At 45.0% G+C, this 21530-nt stretch overlaps 1 protein-coding gene across 4 annotated transcripts in view; it reads right to left on the minus strand.

The window, feature by feature from the left end:
- The window catches only part of AMOTL1 (angiomotin like 1), a 132876-nt gene that overhangs the window by 68121 nt on the left and 43225 nt on the right, over positions 1 to 21530 (minus strand). The window contains exon 1 of one of the 4 annotated variants that reach the window (XM_066586804.1): positions 14011 to 14131. The exons of the other annotated variants lie outside the window; for them this stretch is intronic. The gene's annotated coding sequence lies outside the window, so the exon portion shown is untranslated. Of the gene's footprint in view, positions 1 to 14010; positions 14132 to 21530 lie in introns of those variants that run through there. 4 annotated transcript variants of the gene reach the window in all.

The raw sequence follows: 21530 nt of genomic DNA on the forward strand, positions 1-21530 counted from the left end.
AAAAAGGGAGGGAGTCTAGAAGCCTCCAATGCCCCAAAAAGAGAACAGCTGGCTCTATTTAAGCATTAGCAGTCATTCTGGGGATTTCTGACGATCAATGGGGGATTTCCGCACTGTAGCGTATTTTTTTGCCGATACACAGCAGCCGCCCCTTGTGAAGGACAGAAAATACGTGACTAAAGTTTGGGATTTGATCGCGGCAATTCTTCATTCGTGTGATTTTATGGGGTGTACAGGTGACCCTAAAACCGCATACGGTTGTGTGAAAGAGGCCTAAGGTACTACTCTGTGATTGGTCAGCATTGATCACATGAAGCAATCTGAGAGCGCGTATAGTACAGTATTACACTACTAATGCATTGTGGGTATTAGGTAGCCAGAAGACTGGGGTGGTCATCTTGGATGGCTAAAAACGGGACAAGTTATCAGCAGATTGAAGGGCTGACAGGAAAAACAACAGCTGTTATTATATGCCACCCTTCCTCGCCTCGGGATAGAATTATATCCCAAAACATGAGTGTCGCTTTAAGTGACCCAACTGAGAATTGCTCTCATGGGACAATGCTAATATTCAACTATATTGCATTGTCTGTTTGTCTAGTGCAGTGGTTCCCAAAGGGGTCTATATGGATTCCCCGGGGTCGATTGTGAATTGCTGGGGTCTATCTCAGCAAGAAAAAATTTGGGGGTGCAGAGATGTAAATGGGGGTCCATGTGAGCAGACTCCATTTAGGCATAATACACCTTCCACAGATTGTGTACAGAATACTTATAATAGGCACAGGCATTACTGACCTCTGATAGTTCATATAATAGTAGAGTTCGCGCAAAACTCCTTGGGCTCCGGCGATGGACACAACAGACCTGTGCAGCCGCTAATTTACCTATAAAGTTTCTACTGTGCATCGCAGTCACATGATCCGCCAGAGCCCAATAAATTTTATGCAAACTATACCCATCTGCTTTGTGGTGTGTCTTGGTCATGGGCAACTTCTTACAAGTTCTCATACCGGCAGCAACGTATCGCGCCGTCCCTGTTGCTTATCCTGCATTATGGACTATCGCCAGAAAGGTTCTGATAGCTTTCCCATCTTCATGCCTCGCGGTAAGGGGTTTAGCGCGGCGCCAATCTTCTTTAAAAAAACAGCGATTGCGAATCCCTGGATGTGGAGATTTGAGACGATACCTCACTAATCTGAAGCCAAATATTGAACAATTACTATCGGAGCGTCCGGCTCGTCCCGCCCATTATCAGCAGTATTTGTGGAGTCATTTTATGATTTGTTTCGTCCCAAATCCAAATATTTACTTGCATTTTGTATCTTTTCAATAAAGATCTGACTAAAAATTGTATGTTTCTTTTTTTTTACAATTGTCCTTTCTACAAAAAAAATGCTATTAAAGTGAGCAGCGCAGTCAGCTGGGAAAGCCCGTCTGACTTCAATAAGTTAAGGAAAATTCAATACCAGGCCGGATTTGCATTGCGGAACCTGCAGCAAATACCGCCCATAACACGATATTGGAAAATGCTTTTTCCTGCAGATGAGCGCAAATCAATCAACATTTTTTGCTTGTAGAGCAACTGCAGCTTGTTCTATTTTTAAGCAGATTCTGCGTGGACGGCTTCCTTTGAATTCCGTGTAAGCTGTCCGACCCGCGGCCCTTCCGCAATCAACATTTTTGAGGAAAAGCAGCGGTTTTAAAAAAAAAAAAAAAACCATCTGTACTGCACATGTCCGACGGCGAGCCGTGCGGACCATCCGCAGTATGGAAAAATAGAAGAAATGACAGGTGCATGCCAGCTAGGCACAGGGGCGGATCCCACTGAGGGCTCCTGCATGTGGAATCTGACCGGGTTGTGTGCGGCATACCTTAGGTAGGCAAGGGGTCTGTGGAAAACAAAAAAGTTTGGGAACCTCTGGTCTAGTGGAGAATTACAGCTCACAACTTACCCTTGAGGCCCTTTCACTTGGGTTGACAATTGACCAATGCCCTTGAGATCGGTGGGTGTCCCAGCAGTGAGACCCCACGATCATCGAGTTATTCCCTCTCCTGTGGATAGAGGGTAACCTGTAATTGTGATACAACCCCTTTAAGGACTCGGCCTGGTATGGACCTTCAGGAAGCAGGGATTTTTGTATGTTTTTGCTAACCACATTCGGAGGCTTTATTTTTCCATCGGCTCAGCTGTATGAAGGATTGTTTTTGTTGTAGTTTTCATTGGCACCATTGTAAGAGTCAGGCCATGGATCGACGGAGCAGCCGCCTTCCTTCCGGTACCTCGCTCACTATTGACGGCAGCATCAAAGCGGTTAAACAACTGGAATCGGGGTTGCCTATATATTCCAGCTGAGACTACTTCCATAAAGGCACCTATACAGAAGGCCATTATCACCCTAATTCTCACTGAAAACAGGGAATTCATGCGATAATCGTACTGTGTCAGGACACTGAGAAATCGCTTGTATGTCGGAGTCACTTGGCGTTCAGCAGAACTAACGACCAAGCGACTATCAGGCGGGTAAGTAGGAGCGATTGATGTTTAGGTGACTCCTGTAGACTGTGACTGGAAGTACAACTGACCAGAACGATCTCCGCCACTCCACCTCCATTCATAGAACGGCTTTGATAGTTGGGTGGTAGTCCATGCTTATGTGCCCGTCCTTCACACGGGTGATTCCGTGCAAACCGCTGACGATAGGAATCAATGGCTTCCCTCACATTCAGCGTTTCGGCGCACGCATTTCCATCAGGTGAAAAAATACACGTCTTGCTCTATTTTTGTACACATTTGCGCACCCAAACCACCATAGGAGTCTATGGGAATGCACTAATGCGCTCCCCATTCGCACAAAATTGCGCAGTTACATGATGTTAATGGATAACACCGGGGACTAAATAGGCTGTTCAGCTGGTTCAAAAATGACGCAGGACACACCCAGAACCGGCCTGGCTGCGCCAAAAAGTACAGCAAGCAGCGCAGTTATGTAGCATAATCACGTCATGCTCCCGCAAGCGAATATACGCATGCGGGAGCCCTAAGGATACCTCTAGACTCAGTATACCCACATAGGATGCACTGTCCGCAGCAGATCTGAAATAAATTGGCGATAACATTTTCACGTGTTCACATTAGCGCTAGGGTTTTCGGTTTTCCCGCTGGCCTGAACTGAACACAGTCGATATGCAGGAAACCCGGGCTCTTCTGCGCACTTTGTGTGTGCAAGTAAGCCAGTACAACTCGCGAAAGTGAGCAAAATACACGTTTCCGTATATTTACACAACCGAAATGCGCTTACGCCTGTGTGAATGAGCCCTAATAGCCAGATTCTCCATGGATTTACTACTGATTTCACCCCTTAATTATAAGATCATGTTTGCGCATGCAAAATCTGCACAAGCAAAACAGAGAGAATCGAACACACGGATGTCAATGGGTTCGTTCTCATGAGCGCATTTTACGCTGAAAAAAGTAGGACCTCCTCTACTTTCTTGTGTTTTTGGCAAAGGCTTCCGTAGAAGTCTATGGGAGGTGCGCAAATACACAAGGGAAATCGTGAAACACTGCCCTAAGGTAGGTAGAAGAACACATCTGGACCTCCTTAGGCTAATTAGCCTTTTAATCCACAGAAAGGGTGAGTCGCACAGCGCGAGTGTGAACTGGCCCTGCATGCGCAAAACACAACGGACACGCGTGAAAATCAATCTCACCCTCCATTGTTCATGTACCTATATGTAATGCTGCGGCGAGCGCTTTTGCGCATATGGTCGTGTGAGGTTCACACACGACCATCTGCAGATCGTCTCCCCAATGTGCAGATGGGTTTTCGTAAATCTAATCTACTTAGCTTAAACTGCGTTCGCCGCGTCTTTTCTGCACGGAAATCCCCGTGGTGCATAATACAAAACGTATTCTTCACGTGCGAACACGTGAGAAGAGGTTAAAAGATGGCGAACCTGAAGCCCATCTCTTCTGCATCTTCTGTGCAGCTGAATCTAATCTATTGTTATCAGTTATCAGCCAATTCATGTTCAGTAAAAGGCTGACTGTGGATGCAGGAATATCCCTGCATATAAGTGACTCTGCTAGTGATCACCTAGACTATGGAGACGTGCCGTCCTCCTGAGCCGGTAGTGAGACCGCTACCCCGAGTATAAGGTTACCGTGCAAGAACCGCAGCGCGTACCGGGCTTACATGCAACCTCTCAGTGCTGGGAAACATTTCCTACATATACTATGGGGGGGGGGGGGGCGACCCCGCAAGCAACTTGCCTTTAAAAAGTTAACCCACATCCATATGAGAAAGTAATTGCCCCCCCAGATCACTCTCCAATGTGATGGAGTCTTTGTCCCTCGCAGGGTTAAACCTCCAGCACTGCCTCTCTCCGCTGCTACATAATACCGTCCAGATGTTTTCTGCACAAATGTCGCCGCGGTAACAATAGAACACACGTGAAGACGGAACTAGAACCCCGGGACCCCAACACAATAGGTTCTACTTACTGCTGCAGTACGGGGCGAGAGGAGCGCGCTGCTGTGTGCTGCTTCCCGTATCCTGTCCTCCCGCTTCCTTCCGTCTATCTAGAATGCCCCTACTGTACCGACTGCCCGCAGCACAACGTCGCCCGCGCTCCACAGGAAGACGCTGATTTGCAATTTTCCCAGATGCAGATTTTTTCCACCGATGTTCAGACTTCATTCCCATTTTTTTTCTGCCCACAGAATGATTTTTAAACATTTTCCTTGCATTTTTAGGGCTTTTTTCATGCAGGAATATTCTGATTTTTAATCGGATCAAACCGGAAATAGAGCAAATTGATTTCGATAGTTTTGTTCACATGAGCCGCCTTTTTTCACTTGGACGAATATTAAGGCCTCCCGCACGCAGGCGGATATTTGCGTCGGAATCCGCGGTCGGCGTCCGCACCACGAATCTACAGCGAATACTGCCCGCTACTTCCTATGGAGATCCACCGCTTTCTCCATCAATTGGGATTTCCGCTTGCGGAGGACAAATCACAGCAGGCTCCATTTTCATGCAGGCTTCACATGGATGGCTCCCATTGAAGTCAACGGAAGCCGTCCGACCCGCCTGCAATCAAAATGCGAACAGGTTGTGGAAAGATTCCGCATCATCACCTCGCGAAGGCGCAGGGCAAAAAATTTTTGAAAAAAAAAATCTGCACTGCGCATATGTAACGGTGAGCCGCCATCTCCATCCGCAGTACAGAAAAGACGACAACAGAGCAGGTACGTGCGGACGCCCCTGCTGCCAAAGCCGGATTCCGCACGTGGAATCCAGCTCTGCCGAAGGGCTGCGGCAGATGAGCGCTTTGGAGCACGTTTTCGTGTAAACAAGAAAAAAAAAAATCGCTTGGGCAAACCACAGACAGCAGACCCATTTATTTAAATTGGTTCCCTCACATTATGCGTTTTTGCGCTTAATTTTCACACGCGCACAAATATACATGACACGCTCTATTTTTGTCCGTATTTGCGCACCCAAGGCACCAGGTCCGCACGAAATCGCTCTCCTAACTGCACGATTTTGCTCAGTCGATTCCGTCCTGGCGCAGTTGTGTCCCACGCCAATGTGAAAGGGCCTGGTAGTGTGGAAAAGTACGGTAAAATGCGCAAAAGTACGTGAACCCCTTAATTTCTTTGCGTATTTCATGATCATCACGGCCGGACAAGGGGAGAGATTCACGCTCATCTGAACCCGCTCTGAGCGCTTATTTACACTATAGTAGGCGCAACTATGCTCGGCGGCTGGGAGCGTAGCTGCGCATGAATGAGGGGAATCCCTTCACCGGCAGGGATTCAGCGGCCACCAATCTCTCCCGCACGTGTTGTTCGCTACGTGGGGAGAAGGTTCCGGTCTGTTATACGGCTGTGATTATAACGGGGACAAAGGTACGTTCGTGTGAAATCAGCCCAATGCTTCCTTCAGACGGCTGTATTTGCGCAGGCATTTGCGCACGTATAACGCGAACCATACGATACATTGGATTTCAATGACATCATTCAGACGAACGCGTTTTTTCCGCGCAAAATATTAGCAGGGAAAAAAAAAAAATCGGACCTGCTCGATCTTTTTCGGTCACCAGTTTTATAAGGCGCGTTAAGAGATAGGTCTTGCCCTACCTTTCGCTGTGCTACGCAGAACGCTGCCATAGACATCTACGGCACAAAGGGAGGGGGAGGGAGTTACCTGCGACGGCTCGCCATCATTAGGCGTTAGTTGTTATCGCGAGCATTTCTGACGATCGTTGCTTGCAATTGATTCTACGTGTTTTTTTTACATTCACGCAGCAGCGCCCGGTGTGAATGGCTTCAAATACGCCAATTACCATGGGGACTCCAGCTTGTCAATAATTAATTCATGCAACTATACGGTGCGTACGCGCGAACATATATACGCATACGCTCGTGTGAATAAGCCCGGAATGTGTTTTTACGCGAGAAATCAATGATATTTCTTGGGTTTTCTTAATGCACATAAATACGCTGCGTATTTACGCAAGTAACGAATACGCGGTTTAATCAAAATACGCAGGGAATGGGCGTTTTCCAGTTCGTCAATCTGCAGCATTTCCAGCCATCGCCAGGAATAGAGCAGAGCGGGGGGGCAAAAAAAACACACAAAACGCCGTTTTTGTTTTTTTTTGCACAGTACGTGAAAAGATAGGTCTTGCTTTATCTTTCACAGTGATACACAGAAAGCTCCCATAGACTTCTATGGCAGTTGGAAAAACGGGAGGGAGAGGGAGTTACCTGCGTACAACCCTGCTAGTTAGGCATTTAATTGCCATTCTGAGCATTTCTTCCAATCGCTGCTCGCCATCGCTACAGTGTCGTTTTTTTACAGTCACTCAGCAGCGCCCGTGTGAATGGCTTAAAATACACCAATTAAGATCGGGAGACGATCGGTGCAAAAAAAAAAAAAAAATCATTCATGTGGGCGTAAAAAATACATCAAAATATGCCGTTGCACATGCAAAAAAAAGCCCTGTCCGTTCCACAGAAGCACTTCGCTAATGCACATGCAAATACGGGTACGCTCGTGTGACGGAGGCTTTAAGTGATTGCCTGGGGTTCCTATGGGTGGAGCCTACATATCACTTACCATATAAAGTCTCCCACCACAGGTAAGTGACGTTCCATTGTAGCGCAGAACCACGTGTCCAGGTTGTCCGTTACATCACTGTGGACCAAACACCACAACTATGGATGTTGCCTACAGACAGAGGAAGCCGGCTCTTTTGTATCCCCTTAGACACAAGTCCAAGCATGTCCTCTACTAGGGGATGTCCATGCAAATGTCCCAGCAGGGCTCTATTGTCAACTCTGAGGAGGTCTAAGGGTCCTCTTATTTTGTGTATGTGCAACTTACCGAGGCGGGTTTACATCTCTGAACCCAACTCAGTTGGGAACCATGTCCAAGTGCATCAAGTCCAGTCAATGGAAACGAAGAGATCGGCCCTCTACAGGGGATGACTATAATCCAAACAGTCCCTCGAAAGAACAAATCAAACGGCAGTCGCTCCATGTAAACACGGCCACCGACAGGGTGGCGAGCGATCATTTGCTCATCGGTCGCTAGTCAGTTCTTTTCAGCTAACCGAAAAAATAGTCGGTGGTTCATCAAAAGTCATCTGGTGTAAAGTTACAGTCGTTCACACTTGACCGACCACGAATGACTTTGCATGGGGATTCCTCCTACGAACGATATGCTGGCCAACAACTAATAATGAACAGTAAGCACTCGGGGTAAGAGCAAATCAAACGACTGTCGTTCATAGACTTCAACAACTTTTCCGAGTGACTGCCTGAATGGTAGTTGCTCCGTGTAAAGTCGCAAAGTTCTTCTGGAGGAACTTGAGATGACACCCGTTCAACTGCTAACAAGAAAGTAGCCAAGTCTGGTTTGCTTTCACCCAAGGGTTATGGAAAGGGGATGGAAGGCAATCAACGGCAAAAGGGAGATTAAAGGGGTTGTTCCAAGACCTAAAGTTACCCCCCAATAAAAGGGGAAGGGATCATTATAATCGGTGGTGGTCTATTCCCAAGAACGGGGACCCCAACAGCCCATGCACTAATGGAGTGAAGACCACACATCCACACCGCCGCTCCACCCATTTCAGTGTCAGCAATAGAAATTATTGAGTACCACGGTGTTCTTAAAAACGATTGCCCCCCCCCCCACCCTGTGGATAGGGGATAACTTTAGATCTTGGTACAACTGCTTTAAGTAGCTCTTGCCCCCAAATCCTTCTTCCTGTACTATTATTTGGCAGCTCCAGTATCTCTGCGGACAGGATGTACAGTAAGACTGATGCGTCTATTATGAAAGTGGGTGATTCACATATTAGATACGCCCTTCACAAGCTTTATAATGGGGTCATCCACTTACACTATATTGTAGTCTTGTTCAGGGTTGCCAACCACCTACTTACTATCAGTAAACAGATGCCAATGGGCACTGCGTCAATGACACATCACACCGAGCCGCCTACACTTGTGAGTAAGCTCAGCATCACAATGTCTATGTTCCAAGATATCTGTATAGGATATGGCAGATCTGGGGGCTGTAATATACATTAAAGGGGTCTCCGATCTCTATAAATGAGGCTGCATGTTATATACTAGTGTTAAAGGGGTTTTCCAGGCAAATACTATTGTTGACCTATCCTCCGGACAGGTCATCAATAGTTGATTGGATGGGGTCTGCTGCTCGAGACACCGGACAATCAGCTGATTGGGCTTCCGGTATCAGCACCACGACACTGGAGATAGTGGAAGCAGTTAGCTCCGACCTCTGTGTAGTGGGCAGTGCTGGTAATTGAGGTAAAGTTCTCATTAAAATCAATGACCAGCACCGGCTACTACCCAGGGGGCGGAGCGATCTGCTTCTGCTCCATATACTGTATGTTGTAGTGTTGTCACTGGAAACCCAATCACCTGATCGGCGGCGATCCAGAATGGTGGACCACAGCCGACCAACTATTGATGATCCATCCTGATGTCAGATCTTCAATGGGAAATGCCTAGAAAACCCCTTTAAGCTGTAGGATAGGGCAATATTACATGGAGCAATGATCACTCAGATTATAACTGGATTGTGTGAATCTGAACGATAATGTTTAGGCTGGGTTCACACAGGGCAGATTTGCCGCGGAAATTTCGTCCGGAATCTCGCCGCGGCAAATCCGCATGCGGCCGCTAATCCCGGGATTAGCCAACCATGTGGACGAGATTTCTCAGAAATCTCGTCCACACGGGACAGCAAATTCGCTGCAGTGCGGATTTGCTGGCCGCAACATGTTCAATTTTTTTCTTCTTCCGCTGCTGCTGCGCTCTCCTCTATGGGAGCGCCAGCCGCAGCGGAAGAGCAAGCGGCCGGGCTGCTTCAAAACCGCCGCGGGTTTTGAAGCAGCGGTTCTCCCAGCAGAAATCTCGCGGTTTCTCGCTGCGGCCAAACCGCGAGATTTCCGTCGAGAATCCGCCCCGTGTGAACCCAGCCTTAGCGTAAAAACTGCCCGCAACTGAACGACCAGCAATAATGCATTTGCTTAAAGGGATTGTCTCGCGCCGAAACGGGGTTTTTTTTTATTCAATAGGCCCCCCGTTCGGCGCGAGACAAACCCAAGGGATGGGTTAAAAAAAAAGGTTTAGTACTTACCCGAATCCCCGCGCTGCGGCGACTTCTTACTTACCTTACCAAGATGGCCGCCGGGATCTTCACCCACGATGCACCGCGGGTCTTCTCCCATGGTGCACCGTGGGCTCTGTGCGGTCCATTGCCGATTCCAGCCTCCTGATTGGCTGGAATCGGCACACGTGACGGGGCGGAGCTACGAGGACCAGCTCTCCGGCACGAGCGGCCCCATTCACCAGGGAGAAGACAGACGCTGAAATTAGACGGCACCATGGCGACGGGGACGCTAGCAACGGAACAGGTAAGTGAATAACTTCTGTATGGCTCATAATTAATGCACAATGTACATTACAAAGTGCATTAATATGGCCATACAGAAGTGTATAACCCCACTTGCTTTCGCGGGACAGCCCCTTTAATGTTTTTTGTTTTCGGTGTAGGCGCCCATAAAAATCCTGAGAAACTCAGACCGGTATTGCACTTGTAAACCTGCAATTTCGCCTGCGATTTTCATGTGTGTGAAAGTCGCATGTTGTGTCAATATCAAAAAATAGAAAAATCGCATGTACATCACATGCCATGTCAGTAGGGTTGGATTTTTTTTTTGCTCCTACAGGGAAGAACGGATGATATCGCCCAAAAATAGGAGCGGCATCGCCCATGTTAATAGACCCAATTTAAATACTGGGTTCTTTAAAAATGTGCGAAGTTCCTGCTTCACGATGCGGTAAAAATGAGGCTTCATAGGAAAACATGGGAGATTAAAAAGGCGCAAAACGCAGAAAGATAGGGCATGCCGTGATTTTTTCTTTCTTGCAACATCGCATGGGTGAAAACATCGCAAATGTGAAGGAAGCCATTGAAAATCATCCCCCGAAAATCACGCAATTTTATTGCCAGTGTGAAGGCACCCATAGTGAGAAGTCGGGAGCACTGGGAGTATAAGTGTAGGATCAGACTACGCAAGGCTTGTTTGTAGTCTGTAACCATGGAGATATACAATTCTGCATAGGAGCTGTAGACACAAAACGGTAGATTTTTTTTTTAACCCAAACTATTTGCAGTGTTGGCTCCTGCTGGATGCGTAGCTTTACAGCCTGTAGACTAGCACTGAGGTGTGAAACTCATCATGACTGCAATACCAGAGATCCCTCCAAGTGTTGCAGCGGACCATCACATATTCCATTGACTTCTATCAAAAGGCATTTACTTAAAAGTGTGAAAGTCAAGACACCCTGGCACGGGGCAGCAGCTCTGACGCCAAACACCTACACATAGGAATCAACATCCTACTTGACACCCAATGCTTCTCCCCATCTGCGGACTCTCAAACAGTGCTGACACCAGCGTGTGAGGATCTGCCAACCGAGCAGCGGCATGAACCAAGCATTGCTGCTTCTATGTCACCAGCAAACTCTTTGCTAACGGATGAATGAAAGCAAATCACTTCTATGTGGTGCAGTTCGAACATATATGTCCAAGCGATGCTAAACAGCACAGCAGGAAAGGAAAGTCATACTGATGTAGCAGAGCTGACTTGTTCATGTGACACTACTGGCGCATAGTGATCCATGAAAGTATGCCAGTTGTCATACCCATCACCTCCCTCACCTATGTGTGGCTTACATGTTGCACCAAGGCAACGAATTCACAACGTTTTTCTGCCACCTCTTCACCATTTCAGTAGGTGCATCCTGTTACTCACGTCGGTAGCCCTCATCGATGATCCACTTGGGGACCCCACTATTTATGGGGTCAAATATTACAGTAAGACTCATGATAAATAATCTGATCAGGGACCTTATAGAAGAACTGTCCCGGCTTTCCTTCACTTGACCCGCGACCCTCGGCCGACTTCTTCTCCCCCTGGTAATCAGCTGGCAAAGTTATGGCGAAGAGGCATAAATACCTGAGCGTGTAATAACTGCTTGAGCCACTCGATCGCATGAAAGAATAGGCTCATGTCAACAAACCCATTGAAATCAGCGGCTTCTATTCACTGCGTATCGTGCGTGTAATATGCTACGCAAATACACTCGTGCGAACAAGCGCTAAGAGAAGATAGGCGGTGCCAATGCCTGCAACCATATAATACTACATATAGTATACTCCAGATTGTAATGCTAATAATAGCGATATATACATATAATAGAGGGATACAGCTAAAAATAATAGAAATTGTGATATATAATAGGGGGATACAACTACTAATAGTGATATATAACAGAGGGATACAACTAGTAACAGTGATATATAATAGAAAGATACGACTGGTAATAGCGATATATAATAGAGGGATACAACTAGTTATAGCGATATATAATAGAGAGATACAACTAGTAATAGCGATATATAATAGAGAGATACAACTAGTAATAGCGATATATAATAGAGGGATACAACTAGTTATAGCGATATATAATAGTGGGATACAACTAGTTATAGCGATATATAATAGTGGGATACAACTAGTTATAGCGATATATAATAGTGGGATACAACTAGTTATAGCGATATATAATAGAGAGATACAACTAGTTATAGCGATATATAATAGAGAGATACAACTAGTTATAGCGATATATAATAGAGAGATACAACTAGTTATAGCGATATATAATAGAGAGATACAACTAGTTATAGCGATATATAATAGAGAGATACAACTAGTTATAGCGATATATAATAGAGAGATACAACTAGTTATAGCGATATATAATAGAGAGATACAACTAGTTATAGCGATATATAATAGAGAGATACAACTAGTTATAGCGATATATAATAGAGAGATACAACTAGTTATAGCGATATATAATAGAGAGATACAACTAGTTATAGCGATATATAATAGAGAGATACAACTAGTTATAGCGATATATAATAGAGAGATACAACTAGTTATAGCGATATATAATAGAGGGATACAACTAGTTATAGCGATATATAATAGAGAGATACAACTAGTTATAGCGATATATAATAGAGAGATACAACTAGTTATAGCGATATATAATAGAGAGATACAACTAGTTATAGCGATATATAATAGAGAGATACAACTAGTTATAGCGATATATAATAGAGGGATACAACTAGTTATAGCGATATATAATAGAGGGATACAACTAGTTATAGCGATATATAATAGAGGGATACAACTAGTTATAGCGATATATAATAGAGGGATACAACTAGTTATAGCGATATATAATAGAGGGATACAACTAGTTATAGCGATATATAATAGAGGGATACAACTAGTTATAGCGATATATAATAGAGGGATACAACTAGTTATAGCGATATATAATAGAGGGATACAACTAGTTATAGCGATATATAATAGAGGGATACAACTAGTTATAGCGATATATAATAGAGGGATACAACTAGTTATAGCGATATATAATAGAGGGATACAACTAGTTATAGCGATATATAATAGAGGGATACAACTAGTTATAGCGATATATAATAGAGGGATACAACTAGTTATAGCGATATATAATAGAGGGATACAACTAGTTATAGCGATATATAATAGAGGGATACAACTAGTAATAGCGATATATAATAGAGGGATACAACTTGTAACAGTGATACATAATTGGGGGATACAACTAGTTATAGCGATATATAATAGAGGGATACGACTGGTAATAGCGATATATAATAGAGAGATACAACTACTAATAGTAATATATAACAGAGAGATACAACTAGTAACAGTGATATATAATAGAAAGATACGACTGGTAATAGCGATATATAATAGAGGGATACAACTAGTTATAGCGATATATAATAGAGGGATACAACTAGTTATAGCGATATATAATAGTGGGATACAACTAGTTATAGCGATATATAATAGAGAGATACGACTGGTTATAGCGATATATAATAGAGAGATACGACTGGTTATAGCGATATATAACAGAAGGATACAACTAGTAACAGTGATATATAATAGAGGGATACAACTAGTAACAGTGATACATAATTGGGGGATACAACTAGTAACAGTGATATATAATAGAGGGATACAACTAGTAATAGTGATATATAACAGAAGGATACAACTTGTAACAGTGATACATAATTGGGGGATACAACTAGTAACAGTGATACATAACACATATACTGGCAGTGTACCAGTCAGATGTTACAATCTATCACCCTGCATATTGACTGTTTGCCCCTAGCAGTGCCCTCAGGTAGTGATCGGCCTGGCAGCAGGTCAGAGGTGCCAGTAATGTGATGCCAGCGTGCCCCCGTCCTGTGCCCGGGCACCACACTACTTTGCAGGCTCTGCAGAGTGCGCTGGAGGTACGGGGAGGCTGCTTACCTGTCACACGAGTCCCATGCAGAAAGTTTGGGTGCAGGGAGGGCAGCGGGCGGCCGGGGGGCTCAGCATGGTCCCGGCACAGCGAGCAGTGTGTGCGGCACTCAGCGCTCTGCACCAACCAGCAGCCCCATTCACTGGAATGAGAGGAATGTGCGAGCCGCGCCGGGTCCTACAGCCGACGGCTCAATTACCTGCTTGCCGCCACGGGTCCTAGTGCCGGCGGCAACATGGACGAGGTCTTACTGATTGATGTAGAATGGAAAGCCCATGGTCCTAGTGCCCCACATTCATTCAGGAACACACGAGGAAGACTATGGGAATAAGAAGATGGAACAATGCCTCTGCAGCGCCACCTACAGGAAGGCAGCATTCCTGCAAGTCAATGTCAGACCTTTTAACAAATCTTGTGACAATGACAATATAGAGGAATTTTCCATCTTCTCATTTGCCAAAATTTCCAAAAGGAGCATGGATGATATGGAGCATATCTATATATGTCATATCTATCTATCTATCTAATATATATTTATCTATGTATCTCACATCTATCTATCTTATATCTATCTATCTTATATCTATCTATCTATAGATCTCATATCTATCTATTTATCTATCTCACATCTATCTATCTTATATCTATTTATCTATCTATCTCATATATTTCTCATATCTATCTATCTAATATCTACCTGTATCTATCTCATATCTATCAAATATCTATCTATCTCACATCTATTTATCTCATATCTATTTATCTCATATCTATCTTTCTATTTATCTCATATCTATCTATCTATATCTCACATCTATCTTTCTCATATCTATCTATTTATCTATCTCATATCTATCTATTTAGCTCATATCTATCTATCTCATATTTATTTATTTATCGATCTATCTCATATCTGTATCTATTATCTAATATCTATCTAATATTTATGTCACATCTATCTTTCTCATATCTATCTATCTATCTATCTATCTAATATTATCTATTTAGCTCATATCTATCTATCTATCCAATATCTATCTATCTATCTAATATGTATCTCATCTATCTATCTATATATCTAATGTCTATCTCATATCTATCTAATATCTATCTATCTCATATCTATCTAATATCTATCTCACATCTATCTATTTCATATCTATCTATTTATACCATATTTATCTATCTCGTATCTGCTTATCTATCTATCTAGCTCATATCTATCTATCTATCTATTTATCTATCTAATAATTATCTATCTATCTATCTATCTCCTATCTATCTATCTCTCTATCTCTTAGAGATGAGCGAGCATACTCATTAAGGACAAATACTCGAGTGAGTATCGTCCTTTTCGAGTATCTGCCTGCTCGTCCGCAAAGATTCGGGTGCCGGCGGGGGGGTGGCCGGGGAGAGCAGGTGGGAGATCTCTCTCCCCCCCCCCCCCCCCCCCGGCTCCCCCCTGCTTGCTCCCACAACCCACCACTCACCCCCGCCGACACCAGAATCTTTGCGGACGAGCAGGCAGATACTCGAAAAGGGCAATGCTCGCTCGAGTATTTATCCTTAACAAGTATGCTCGCTCATCTCTACTATTTATCTATCTAATGAATCAACATTAAATGGGAAAATTTAGCGATCTGAGTGACTTCTAGCGATGTCTGGTCATCGGTGCTAGACTAGCCGGTAGCAGGATTTCACTGCTAATCTTCTGCAGATTTCTTGTGCAGCGGTGTGGAGAGTATACAAAGAATGGTGTGATAGAGGACGAACATCCAGTGAAAGGGGATCCTCTAGATGGAAACAACTCATCAACTACAGGGATCAGAGGAGGATGTCAGACATTGTTCTGAGGCACAGGTGGTGTACGGTCAAGAATACAAGGCGGGTGCCCCAACTGACATGTCCGAACGGACAGCTCACCATTCCTTATTACTGATGGACTATAACAGCAGACGACCAGTTGCAGCACCATTGTGTCTAAGGGAAACAGAAAGATGAGACTCCAGCGGACAAAGGAGCACAAAAATGTATCACTGAGCAGCGGAAAAACATCTCCTGGTCAGATGGATCCAGATTTCAGGAAGGTGATAATGATGGGAGGGCAGAATTTGGCACAAGCAGCATGAATGGATGAACCCTTCCTGACAGCTGGTCAGAACATGTCAGCACCTCCAGCTAATACTACTGCGTGAACTACAATACTCTTCTTGTCCACAGGGGCCGATATTCCTGCAGAACGATTTCATCAACTATATTGAGTTGAGGCCCTTACGAAAGCTGTATATAGGTGTAAGTGTAACAGTCTCTACCGTTCACAAGGCCTGAAGTGGCCTTGTGCTAACTATAGTGGAATCTGCACTACCACGAATTGCTGTACTCTGAAGACCAAAGGAAGTCTAACGTGCTACTAGATGGGGGTCTCTAATAAAGGGGTCATTCAGTGTGTTTGTCTATATGTCCATCTATCTATCCTACCATTCTTCTCCTCTTCTTCCCTCTGTAGTCCACTTCTTAGACAGTTATTAAACTCATTTCCCTAAATAATGGCTCACAGACGCACATCTGATAGGAGCATTTGCCAAATTCTGTGTTACTTCATTATGACTAACTAGAGAGAGGAAGTCTGGCTGCCAGCTCCCCTGTGATTTGCTAAATTAATTACAAGCATTACCCGTCCCTCATTGTCACACGCTGCTTACATTACATAAAGCTTTACTTCTTTCATGTCCACATATTCCTCACATAATCTCCGAACGTGTAATCTTCATAAAGAGCAAAAAGTATAAGCAAAATATTCCACACTAAAGGCCCATTTACACAGAGCGATGATCGCTCAAAAATCACTAAAAAGCGATAGTTTGAGAGATAATCGTTGTGTCTAAATGTGCGCCCATCGTGCACTGCTAGCTGATTGTTAAATTCAGGCCAACCTAAAAATCGTAATTCGGCCTTATCAGCAGTTCTCCGCTGGTAGTGCTGATAGCATTGTTTCCCGCTGGAGAACAAAGGAACTGAATGCAGATAATAGCCCTCAGGCTATTAACTACATTCAGCTAAGGCTTCATTTGCACAATTAATTGCTATTAAGTAGCTGAGTAGCTACTTAATAGTTTATGCAAAATGATCGCTCAAAGCTGTCACTCAAACTGTCGTTTGAGCGATCTTTGAGCGATCATCGTTCCATGTTAATGGGCCTTAACACCCGCCATGTGTCCTGGGGCCACCAAAACTTCTTACCCAAAGGGCCAAAAAGTTCTTGAGGAAGGCCTAGACAGGGATTGTCCACTTTTTAATACATTTTGCTTTTTTTTTTAACTTAAACACATCTACAATTATGTCTTGATTAATTTGATTATCTAGTTTTCTGTTGGTTAGAGCGCCAATTTTGTGGTAGAGCTCCAAATATCTATTTAGTCTATGTCATATTCATGGACATATACTGAATGGCCACTCCATTAGAGGCATCAATCTAGTAGCATGTTGGAGTTCCTTTGGCCATCAGAAGCACATCGATTAAAGGGGTTGTCTCGCGAAAGCAAGTGGGTCTATACACTTCTGTATGGCCATATTAATGCACTTTGTAATATACATCGTGCATTAATTATGAGCCATACAGAAGTTATTCACTTACCTGCTCCGTTGCTGGCGTCCCCGTTGCCATGGTTCCGTCTAACTTCGGTGTCTTCTTGCTTTTTTAGACGCGCTTGCGCAGATGGATCTTCTCCCTTCGGCTGGTCTTGGAAGCATCGGCGTTTTGGCTCCGCCCCCTTTTCGCGTCATCGCGTAGCTCCGCCCCCGTCATGTGCCGATTCCAGCCAATCAGGAGGCTGGAACCGGCACACGTCATGGGGCGGAGCTACGCGATGATGCGTACAAGGGGGCGGAGCCAAAACGCCGATGCTTCCAAGACCAGCCGAAGGGAGAAGATGCATCTGCGCAAGCGCGTCTAAAAAAGCAAGAAGACACCGAAGTTAGACGGAACCATGGCAACGGGGACGCTAGCAACGGAGCAGGTAAGTGAATAACTTCTGTATGGCTCATATTTAATGCACAATGTACATTACAAAGTGCATTAATATGGCCATACAGAAGTGTATAGACCCACTTGCTGCCGCGAGACAACCCCTTTAATTGTGGTGGCCATCCACAAGTATCGGAGGATGTGCCAAGGAAACCTTCCCCAAACCATTCTACCACCTCCACCAGCTGACAGGAAGAGTCATCGATTCTTGCTTCTTGCCCCAAATTCTGACCCCGTTGCACAGTGCAACAGAAATCTGGATCCATCTGACCAGCAGATGTTTTTCTGCTGCTCAGTGATACAATTTCAGTGCTCTTTCCCCCTGGAGTCTCACCTTTCTGTTTGCCTTAGACACAATGATGCTGGAGTTTTTTGTCTGCTATGATAGCCCATCCGTGATAAGGAATGACGAGGTATGGGTTTAGACACATTAGCTGAAGCACCATCGCTGCCAGAACGATTCCTGACATTATGCTATTGTTACCATACAGTGCGGCACGGGGTCCCGCGGCCGGCGCGCGTCGCTCCGGCGTCGGCTCCAGCAGCCTGGAGCCCTGTGTCGAGGTCATCCCAGCAGCTTGGATTGGCCAGTGGGCGGCGGCGTGGGCGTGCCCGCCCGTAGGGTGCCGCCCGCACTCCTCTGTGCTTCTTATACAGCAGTGGGTGGAGTTGCCTCCTCCCACTCTCCGCCCCTGGGCGGAACCTTGTGGTTAAAAGACTGGCAGTGAACTGAGCTCACTGCCAGTTATTGGTTCTGCATGCACCTAGCCAGTCTGTCTGCGGTTCTCCTCAGCCAGTCCCTAGTTGTCGGTCAGCTCCCTCTGGTCCCCTATTACTCAGTCTGTTTTTGTTGGTTCTGTTTGCCTCTAATCTAGTCTGGCCCAGTCAGCACTAGTTGCTATCCAGCACCCTGCCAGTTTGCCTGTGAGTTCCATCTCCAGCCTTGTAAGTTTTGTTGGTCTGATTCATCTGCCTCCTCTGTCGGCACTCTGTTCCCCCCATTAGGTAGTTTCCTGCTTGTCAGCCGCCAGGTCCCTAGCCAGGGCAGGGACCGCCGTCCAGTTGTCCGCCTGGGGTTAGCCAGGGCCGAGGCAAGTAGGCAGGGACAGTGGGGTGCGGGAAGATCAGGGCATCCCACTTGGCGCTTGGGGGGCAGAGTGCCGTAACAGCTATGACCCCTTTCATTGACTAGCTATGTTCATCCACAGGATCCCCTTTCGCTGGATGTTTTTCCTTGATCACACCATTCTCGGTATACTCTCCACACCGCTGCACCAGCAAACCTTACAAGGTTGGCAGTGAAATCCTGGCCCCCGCTAGTCTATCATCGATGACCAGGCTTATTTGGAAGCTGCTCAGTTCACTGGATTGTCCTATTTAAGGGCTCACTCATACAGTTGTACGTGTCCACATATTGCGCATATATTTTTCACGTACATAATACACGGTGCTAAAAGCTCATTGATTTCAATTGAATTCAATGAATGGCTGAACACTGCCTCTGATTGCATGAGCGCTGTGACCAATCACAGGTAACACTCAGCTGTCATTCAATGAATGGCTAGACGGTGCCTCTGATTGGTCACAGCGCTCAGCCAATCAGAGGTAGTGCTTTCTGGAGGTGAGGATTTTTCAATCCCCGGCCACCAGAATACAGATGAAGACTGACAGGGAGAAGAGCCAGACGACGCTTCTTGGCATGTTAATTTATTTATTTTTTTTAACAGCTAGGGATGATTTTCGGGATATGGCTTATATTTCAAGCCCTCCCCCCCGAAAATCATCGCTGCAGGGGTTGGCTTCATCCCATTGCTTTCAATGGGGCAGAAGCTATGCCGGTCCTATTGAAAGCAATGGGATAGCGTCGTGGTCCTCTGCCACAGTGTCACAGCTGTGGCAGGGGATTCTTTCGTGCCCGCAGGGAGTCCCATCATCACTGAACACTGTAACAGAGCTGACACAGTGTTCAGTGATGAGGGGACCTTCGTGGAGCAGCTGCGCTTCTACAAGCACAGCTGCTCCAGTAGCACAGAGCTTCGGTCGCGCACATTTTGCACATTCGTGGAGCGCATTTTTTTTGCACATATATGTGCACAAAAAGAAAAAACACTCCTCTGACCGAGGCCTTAATCTGCACAGATATAAAAATAACAGAGTTGGAGATTCACTTTAAGTTTTTTCTTGCTAGTGAAGCTGCTATGAAATGTTCCCATCTTCATACAAGGTGACATTGTGATTATGCTGAGCCTGTAAATTTCCTCATTATGCCGAGTCTGTGTGTCATTCTCAGCAAGTTCTGCACAGACGAGAGGAAAAAGCCAGATGTCTGCTCAACAATGCCTGTTCCTCGGGATGTCCTGGTGTCTTATGTGCTGCTGTCCTCTGGCACAGAGCATGAAGTGGTCCTTGGTTTTTACAGGCATGGATGCTTAGGGTCTCTCTTCACTTCTCCAAGACGCAAACAAGTATGAAGATAATGGATAAGATGCTGAGTTTACTATGGTCCTATGGTAGGACTGGAAATGTGGGCATTAGTGCAGTGTTGAATGGCCCATGCCTAGGGCGACCCACATCTCTCTGGTCTGCTGGAGCACTCTACTTCAAATGTAAGACATAAGTGCTCTTCTCATGCATTGATTTGCATTAACTCAAATCAAGCGTATCATGGCAATATGATTTGTTAAAGGGCCCATGCTCTTCAAAGCCCAAGGGCCCCAAGTCACTCTCAGTCTACATCGCTGCTAAATAATTGGTTCTACTCTCTTTAACCCCTTAAGGACCAGAGTGTTTCAGTCCTAAAAGACCAGACACTTTTTTTTAGCGATTTTACATTATGTGTTAGTTTTATGGCCCTAATTGTTTTTATGGGCTGATAAAATTATTAAAATTTGCATATTTATGGTAAAGTAAATTACAGAAATGGGTTCCCCATTTAGTAACCAACAGGCAAAAGCCATGATTGCACGCACTTCTTGAATATGTAAAAGTTTGCGAATGCCTTTATTACAGGTATATCAGATGTTCATAATATATCTAAGCAACATTTCGGGCAGTATGGCCCTTTACCAAGCAAGGAGTGAAAACATCAGGCCTAGACTAAATGGAATACAATTCCGGAGGGTATGGTGGTTGAGTATGGGACAATACTGGTAGGATGTGAAAGGGGACCTAAGGTCACCACTGACGTGGCGCGATTGGCGCCCAGAGCATTAAAATAAAGATACTGAGGACAACATCTACCGTAGGCCAAGGCAGAGGATGGAAAACACTGTGAAAGGTGAAGGAGGTGAGTTTATTATTTTATTGTCAAAGTAAGTAGCGCCTTATTAATTACTAAGGAGCACGGTGGGGCCTATAAATGACTCAGGGAACATGATGGGGCCTTACTAATTACTTAGCAGGCACAGTGGCCTAATTGACTCAAAAGGCAAATTAGCACCTATACATTACTTAAGGGACACTGTATGGCCTTATTAATTACACAGGGGGCACAGTGGGGAACAA

The sequence above is a fragment of the Eleutherodactylus coqui genome, chromosome 1 (genome assembly GCF_035609145.1).
Source record: "Eleutherodactylus coqui strain aEleCoq1 chromosome 1, aEleCoq1.hap1, whole genome shotgun sequence".
Lineage (NCBI taxonomy): Eukaryota > Metazoa > Chordata > Amphibia > Anura > Eleutherodactylidae > Eleutherodactylus > Eleutherodactylus coqui.